Below are 9,665 nucleotides of genomic sequence, written 5' to 3' on the forward strand. Positions count from 1 at the left end.
ACCATATGTTCTTTTTCTGATAGCAGATTTTTTTGTGTTGTAATTGATATACAATAAATTCCACATGTACAATTTGATGAGTTTGAAAAATGTATTGTATACACTATAGTCAACACAATCAAGACATGAACATAACCACTCCCCAGAAATTTTTCTCATATTCCTTTTCTAATTTGCTTCTTTCTTACTTTTCCCTATTCCTTTCCCCAAAAAATCATTGATTTGCTTTTAGTCCTTATAGTTTTCATTTTCTAGAATTGTATATAAATGGAATATATATAATAGGAGGTGCTTTTTTTTTTAATCTGGCTTCTTTCATTCAGCAAAATTATGTTGAGATGCATTGACACTGGTGTTTGCATCAGTATTGGCCTAAAATAAGTATTAGTTACTGTTATTATTACTACTGTATAAAAATGTGGATAAAAGGTATGAATTAAGAATTTATAAAGAACTCTAAATTCAACAGTAAAAACACAAACAACCCAATTAAAATGAGTAAAAGATTAGAACAGACTTATTTTATGCATAATATCTCAATATAACAGTCCTATGAGGAAGATCCTATAATAATCTCAGTCCCACAGATGAGAAACTCAAAGCTTGTAGAAATTAGGTAACTTGGTTAAGATCTCACTACTAAAGCCAGAACTTGAACTCCAAAATCCATGCTTTTTATCTCATCACCAGAGACCTGGGGAAATGAAACCTAACCAAAGGAAGCTCTCTCTCTTTAAAAAATAAATAAATAAATAAATAAATAAATAAATAAATAAATAGTAGAAATATGTTTACTGACTATGTTTGTAAGACTATTTCCCCATATAGTAACCCACATAAGAAGACTTTGAGGAAGTTTCACCTGAGTCCCCAGAACACATTTTTGAACAGAGAGTTCTGTTCCAGAACAAAATAAATGGGTGAGGTTCATCAGAGCTTGGCTGTGCCTAGCAGTCTTCCCTTGGCTAAGTGCACCTGCATGAATCAACCATCCATCAGCAGCAATGTGAAAGGTGTAATCTATAGAGGAAGACAATGTAAGAATTTGTGGTGGGGTCACTTTAAAATCTGTTAAGAAAACAAGAACTGACACCTTAATACTTCCTGGTAGAAAGTGATATAATCGTCCTTTGAAATAGCTCATTCCAGAGTTTTGAAATTACTTCCACTTTTCATTCAGTGTTCCCTGGGATAGATGCTCTTATGTTCTGCCCATAATGCTATGTCAGCTCTTCAATAACTATTTCATGCCCGTTTTTCTGTTAGCACTGACTGTAAAAATATATATAGAAGAAATAACAATTATGAAACACAATTGCCTCAGAGGTTATATTAAAAATATTTAACCACTCTTATGGCATGGGCACTGACCAATCAAGCCAGAATGCCATGCTGATATGTACCAGACAAATACTAGCCCTGTAATAAGTATTGTCATGTTATTATATCAGTTTGTAGTTTATAGAACATTTTCATATCAAGTAACTCATTTGAATTTCATAAAAGGCAACTTAGGCATGATTATCCCCACTGCACATATAAAAACGATCAGACAGGTAAGTGATTTTTGCCATTGCTTTTCATAGCTAGTTAATGATAGAAGCGGAAATGCAAATGAGGTTATAACTCATGAGCTAATAACGTTACACTATTCCCTCATAGTCTCTGACTCCAAGGAGCAAATGATCCTGTTGAAATAAGGCAAATGCATATGAAACAAAGATAATACCCTCAGTGGAACAAATATACATTAGACACTTCAGATTCAGAGGAGGAAAGAAGAGAATCAAAGTCATAAAAACAGATCTTCCTTCCAAAAATGGTGGCAACTACTGAATAGTCCTGGAATGAAGGAGGGTCCGCAGATTATGTCCTTGATCATATGTATCTTTGGCATTCCTTCCCCAGTGTCCCAACCTTGACATTGCTCACACCAGTCCAAGCCTACAGAGCCTTGCTCCTCAAAGTGTAATCCTAAAGTCAGTAGTATTATCATGACCTAGGAGCATGTTAGAAATAGAATCTCAGCTCATTTCCCACTCCTCCCCATGAGAACTATGAAATCTGAATTTTCAAGAGATCTCAAGGAGATTTGCAGATGCCTTGAAGTGTGAGATGTTCTACTCTACACAAGCTTTGCACATATTTTATTATGATTTACAGCCATTATTAACCACCCATCCCAGCTCTTCCATTGGGTCTTCTAGAACTTATGATCTATACTAGAAAAAATCCCTATATTTTAAGCCACTTTTTAGCTCCTGTATCACATAATGTGTTGTGTGCTCTTTATGAAACCTGGTTCCTTCTTGTGGAAACGGCTTTCCTTGTAGGCCTCTCAGATGAAGGTTGCTTTTCTTCCACACCTGACATTGCACAGAACCTGGAGGTGAGGCTAGGTGCTCTCCACAATCCTCATAATCATTTAGAGTCAATTTCCTCCTTCTTTCTTCAAAAATCCTGTCATTTTAAAAGCATATGTCATCAAGCTCTACCTTTCATTATCCTGCCTTGTTGTAGTCATTTGTCACTCTCATTTACTTCTTTAATTACTGAGGACTTAGTCTCAAATTCACTGTCTTACTATTTACCCTTCTTACTCCACTGTCAACACCATGCCACCACTCTTCACTTCCTACATTCTGCTACTATGTTACCATTCTCGACCACTTACACACCAATGTCATGGTCACCATCCAACCTCCCAATCCCTGTTTTTCCCAATCCTTTACTACCTCAACTCCAGTTTTCTCCTTCATCCCACCTCAGCCACCCACTACCATGGATCATACACTAGACCTTGTTTTTATTAATAATTGCATTGCTTTTAAAATAAATTTCAAACAGATGCTCTTATTTTTTAAAACTAAGTTAATTTTGTAATCTCCCTTATTACTCCTCTACAAATTTTTGACCTCCATCAGGATTTCTATACCACCGGTCTAACTACTTTTCACTGCTCATTACTATTATCTCATGAACTAGTTCTTTCCTTGTCCTTTTTTAGATTCAATGATTAGTCTATTTAACCATACCTTTTATAAAATCCCATATCGCTGGCTTCTTGCTCCCAATGTCAGTTTAAGTCAATCCTCTACCTATCAAGCAGCTGAAGGGGGCTAGAGAAAATCTTACAAGTCTAACTTATCTCTCTTTAAATTGAAGACCATCAAACTCAAGGGGCGTTTAGTACTACAGAGCACTTTCACTATATTCCCCTAATTAATCCACTCTTCCATTTTCTGAGATGGATATTGTCATCTCTTCTGAAATTTTTAACATTTGCTCCCTCTCAGCTCTTGACTTAGTTTTTATTTCATTGTGAAAAATCGAAGCCACCAATAAGGAATGATTTTATCTTTCCACAACCAAATCTCTCAACTACCTGCTTCTCCACCCATAAACTATTTTGCATCTATATAAAACCAAGCCTTCTATTTGTACACCAGATCCTATCCCCTCTCAACAACCCAAGACTTTACTGTATGACCAACGTTTCTTTTTCCTCATGCTCAATTTGCCCCTAAATATTGAAGCATTCAAAGTAGAACACAAATATGCTACACTTTACATGTATATTTTTATTTTTATTTTTTAATATATGTTTTATTGACTTTTTTACTGAGAGGAAGAGAGAGGGATAGAGAGTTAGAAACATTGATGAGAGAGAATCATCGATCAGCTGCCTCTTGCACACCCACTACTGGGGATGTGCCTGCAACCAAGGTACATGCCCTTGATCGGAATCAAACCTGGGACCTTTCAGTCCACAGGCCGAAACTCTATCTACTGAGCCAAACCGATTTTGGCAATTTACATGCATATTTTTAAACATTCCTCCATTAGCCTCATGTTTCTCTCCAGCTATTTCATTTCTCTGTTCACCTAGACAAAAAAAAAATCAATGAAATACTAGTATCCTTTCACTCCCTAATGTCCAATTCTCTTTGTAACCCATTTTGGTCAGGTTTTCCTTCCACACTGCACAGAAGTCACTGTTATCAGAGTCATCAACAAATCCCATCTCATCGTGCTAAATCCACGGGTGAGTTCTCCATTCCAACCTGGACTTTGGGCTTCTTCCTTTCATTTATGGACCTTCTTGTGCCCCAGGCATTGTGCTGGGTGCCACTGTGGCCTCACTAACAACTGAGTCTCACCTGACCTAAATAAGGTGTTAATTGCTTCCAGTGTAGGATGATTTTTATCCTACAGAAATGCTAATCAAATAACAGGCTTTTATTAAAAGCAAACAGTCAAAAAAAAAAAAAGCAGCAAAACTCCAAGGAATGTATTATATAATGATATTGCAGATATTATTACAGAGAGCTTTGTCAGTTACTAGATGTGGAGACATAAAGTAAGCCATGTCATCTCACTGGGCCTGCATTTATCCATTAGTAAAATGAGAACGTTAGACTTGGGAAAATTCTAAGGTTGTTCACTCAAGTGTAAGAAAGAAATCCTAAGCATCCTTGAGAATAAGATGTATTATTGGTCACACTCCCTCTGATTTGTCATTGGATGCAGAATAATGAGTACTAAAAACTGAATTTATGTCAAACATTTCTGCTGTTTCCAAAACTGGTTCTAAACAAGGACCTTCCTGCCAGGGCTGAGATGTGTGTAATTTGGGATGAAATGGGAAATTTGGAGGAGTCATGCTGGGAAAATTCTGGCAGACCTACAAAATATAGCAGATGGAGAACAACGGGAGGATATAACACTGTTCCTTCTGTTTAGCCAGAGCTCTCTGCTCCCAGGGTACTCTGGAAAGGACCCAGCATGCATCAAGGGCACAGGATATTTTGGCAAGATGTTCTTAGGCTTGCCTTTTGCTCAAAAATTTAGACATTTTATAGCATGAAGATAAATTAATTAATGGAACTTCTATTTTTAACCAATATACCCAAACATGAATCTAGGTGATCATGCTTATTTTATTTTAAATATATTTTTATTGATTTTTTTTTAGAGAGAGAGAAAGAAAGAAACATTGATGTGAGAGAAAAACAGCAATTATCTGCCTCCTGCATGCACCCTGACCAGGGATTGAGCCAGCAACCTGGGAATGTGTCCTGACTGGGAATTGAACCAGTGACCTTTCAGCACATGGGACAACTCTCAACCAATTGAGTCACACTGGCCAGAGCAACCATGATTATTTTAAAGACTGTTGCCTATGAGGAGGTAAAGGGTCTCTGTATTTATTTTTATCTCCATTAATTTCCTTTCCACCAACGAAAAAAAGATTTTACTCTGAAAGTCATTGATTAAAAAAGCAGGATTTAGTAAAAGAACATATCAGACTAAGTGATATTTTTTAAAAAATCACTGTATAGTCACAATTTTATCTCGTTTCATCCCTTTCACAGCCAAACTTCTCAAAATAATTTTGGTAACTTCTTCTGCTTAATAAAATTTCCTGACCTCTCTCTAAGTCTTTATATCAGTGTAGTCCGCACTCCCGCATTATTGAAATTGTACCCCTTTTATAAAGTCATCACTGATTTTCTCTTGACTTCTTAGAGAATCTAACCTTCTTGGTCAGTCTTGGTTTCATTCCTCCCTTCTCAGCTTTTTATGAGAATCATCCTCTGTCTTGCTATGAGTTCTAGAAATCTATGTTCAACCTTCTCTGTAATTTTATACATAGGTGTCAAAAAGGCATATCAAAGCCAGCATGCCCAAAATTAAACACATGCTTATTTCTCCCTAAGCTCAGACCTACACTGATGTTCTTTATCCACTCAATGGATAATTCAATGGATCAGCAGAGATCCAAAGGGAGAGAATATAGTAGAAAATAAAGCACCAGATGACAGCCTCCCAGAGATGCCATCCATGGGGGCATCTTCAGAGATAACCTGGTTTCTTTCCTGCTTGAGGCCAGGCTATTTATCTCATCCTTTAATTTTGTGAATTACCCAGTATGTGCAGGTAAACAAGCGTATTCATTTATTTGTTTGCTTCTACAACATTATTAATGCTTTCCATCAAAGAAAGTTAACCTATTTAGTCCATAAGATGAAATTAATAGACATAGGTCAGATTTTAATCCATATAAAATATATCTTCTTTTTGTATTTTCACACATTTAAAAAAATTGATCACAGATCAAAACAAAGTGGAAAAAAAATTCAATTTCAAAAGGCAAAATTTAGGCACTTTTCCAAAGTGGAGCTATAGAAGGCCAAAACACATGAAAAAAATGCTCAGTCACTAAGCAACTGAGAGATGCAAATTAAAACAACAATGAGATATCACCTCACACCTGTCAGAATGGCTATCATCAACAAATCAAATGACAAGTGTGAGCTAGGATGTGGAGAAAAGGGAACCGTAGAACACTGCTGGTGGGAATGCGGACTGGTGCAGCCACTGTGGAGATCAATATGGAGTTTCATAAAAAAATTAAATATGGAACTGCCATTTGACCCAGTGATCCCACTTCTAGGAATATATCCTAAGGAACCTGAAACGCCAATCAGAAAGAATATATGCAACTCTATGTTCATAGCAGCACAATTTACAAGAGCTAAGATTTGGAAACAGCCTAAGTGCCCATCAGCAGATGATGGACAAAAACAACAACAACAATGGTGGTACATTTACAAATGGAATACTACATGGAGGTAAAAAAGGGACTCTTACTATTTGTAATAAGCATTTGCTGGTACAAATAAACCAGCAAATGGTGGTACATTTACACAATGGAATACTACATGGAGGTAAAAAAGGAACTCTTACTATTTGTAATAAGCATAGCTGACCTGGAGAGTATTATACTAAGTGAAATAAGCCAGTCAGAGAAAGATAAGTATCACATGATCTCATTTATGTGGAATCTAATGAATAACATATACTGATGAATAAAATAGATCCAGAGACATAGAACCATGGACAGACTGATTATTTCAGAGGGAAGACGGGGTGGGTGTTGGGGAGAAAAAGATTAACCAGGAAATTTATATGTGTGTGTATATGCATAGCCCATGGACACAGACAATAGTGTGGTAAAGGCTTGGGAGGGGCAGGTGTGGGAGGAGGGGGCTAATGGGGGGAAAAAAAAAAGGAGAGAAACACCTTTTGTGTCAACCTGTAATACTTTCAACAATAAAGTTAAATTTTTTAAAAAGGCATAAGTTATACCATCAACATTTTAAAATAAAAGATAATAAACTAAAATTTAATCATATAAAAATAACTACAAAATTATAATCACCTTTAACTAAAATGTGAATGAAGACAAAAATCAATGCCATATTTATGCATTCTACTGCAAACTACTTATTGAATAGCTACCATGTACTACTACACCAGCCATCTATCAAATCTTTGCATTAATAGATCAATTTCCTTGAACTGTTAGTGTAAGGAAACATTTATTGAATGCTTACTGTATGCCAAACCCCATGCTAAACTATTTTGCATTTAATCCTCACACCAATCCTAAATTAAGAATTGGAAATCTTTATGAGGAGAAAATTAATGTTTAGCTATGGTATGTAACTTGTCCAAGGTAATATATATAGTTTCAAACAGCAAAATTAAACCCGGGTCTGCCTGACCACAGAGCCCCAGTTATTTTTACTACACTGGTAACCAGTATAGTATCATCACTAAAATGAAAAACCTATAAAAGAAACAGAAGACCAGAAAGAGATGGTAGGAAACCTGATTATCACAAATAAGACTCTAATGTCACACAAATAACCAGCCTGCGGTCCTTGCCTTTCTTTCCTACTCCTCCTTTCTTTCCTTCCTGTGTGTATCCATCCATCTATCCAAACTTGATTGAGTTCTCTTTATGTTCTTTGTATGGCAGCAGTATGCTAGCCATGGATGTAAAATAGTGATAAGACATCTTAAGATCTTTATTGGGAAGACTGACAATTTAAGCAAGAAATTGCAAAAATCTCTTGGAAACTACAAAGTATCTTCCCCAAGTATCATTGGAGTTCACAACAACCCATACTTTCATGCATTAGGACACTGACCTACCTACATATAAAATAACTTGTTCAAGGACACATTAGACCAAACATAATCCCCTTGATGGTGACCTGGGATTTATATACAGGTTTTCTGACTACTGAGTTTAGGACTTCCATCTAATGCTACCCAACTATCTATTCCTCATTTTCTCCTCTGGCCTAGACTCTTTATTGAAATAATCAAAGACTAACCACAGCTGGAGAGTCTGAGGGAGAAATCAGGAAGGGCACATATCTCACTGAAAAGTGTTGCCACTCATATATTCCTTTTTGTTTTAAAGAGTCGTTTTCAAAAATATTTTTATTGACTTCAGAGAAGGAGAGGGAGAGAGAGATATAAAAACATCAATGATGAGAGAGAATCACTGAGTGGCTACCTCCTGCACAGTCCCTTCTGGGGATGGAGCCTATAACCTGGGCATGTGCCCTGACCAGGAATCAAACCATGACCTCCTAGTTCAGTGGTCGGCAAACTGCGGCTCATGAGCTACATGCAGCTCTTTGGCCTCTTGAGTGTGGCTCTTCCACAAAATACCACAGCCTGGACAAATCTATTTTGAAGAAGTGGCGTTAGAACAAGTTTAAGTTTAAAAATGTTGGCTCTCAAAAGAAATTTCAATCATTATACTGTTAATATTTGGCTCTGTTGACTAATGAGTTTGCCGACCACTGTCCTAGTTCAACCATTGAGCCACACTGACCAGGATTCATTGATTTTTATTTTATTTTAATTTTTTAGAGAGAGGGAAGGAGAGAGAGAGAGAGAAATAGAGAGATGAAAACATGGATGTGAGAGAAACTTGTATTTCTTGTTCACTGATGTTTCTGCAAAGCTCAGTACATGATGAATCTTCAAAAAGTATTGTAATTATTGAATAAAATTGAATGACTGACCCTTCAATTTACAGATAAGAAAATGAGGCTCCAAGGGTTTGAGTAACTTCTAAAAAGTCTCACAGGATTTCTATGGGTGTGCCTGATTCTAAACTTCACTGCCCATTTCCCTAACTGGTTTGGCTCAGTGGATAGAGTATAGGCCTGGGGTCTGAAAGGTCCCAGGTTCAATTCTGGTCAAGAGCATGTACCATGTACCTTGGTTGTGGGCACATCCCCAGAAGGAGGTAAGCAGGAGGTAGCTGATTAATGTTTTTCTCTCATTGATGATTCTAACTCTCTACCCCTCTCCCTTCCTCTCTGTAAAAATCAATAAAATATATTTTTAAATAAAATAAAATAAAATAAACTTCACTGCCCTTTGCAAAAGGCACTGCCAAAAAAGATTAAAGTGTCAGACAGCAGGCAAGGCTAGATGACAGACACGTGTTCTTTTAGGCTTTTCATTCTACTGTGGATGCAATCAAAACCAAAAAGGTACATTGATCAGGCTTTCCCCAGGGAGTCCTGAATTTCCAAAGGAACAAGATAACTTGAGAAATCTATTGATCTCCCATTTTGGTCATTCTGTACAGGTGACAAGGATCAATGGAGATTTATACTCTTCTGCCCATGACCCTACAATTTAATTTGTATTTCCACTCAGAGTCCCACAACTTTACCAAATACACTGCTCAGAGTGCCCACACCTTAAGTCAGTGCCACCGGCTGTGTCAGCTTTGTTTTGTCAGCTCCTTCCAATTCAGAGAAATGTCTCCCCCATCCTCTCCTGCT

This window comes from Pipistrellus kuhlii, unplaced genomic scaffold (genome assembly GCF_014108245.1).
Source record: "Pipistrellus kuhlii isolate mPipKuh1 unplaced genomic scaffold, mPipKuh1.p scaffold_m20_p_8, whole genome shotgun sequence".
NCBI lineage: Eukaryota > Metazoa > Chordata > Mammalia > Chiroptera > Vespertilionidae > Pipistrellus > Pipistrellus kuhlii.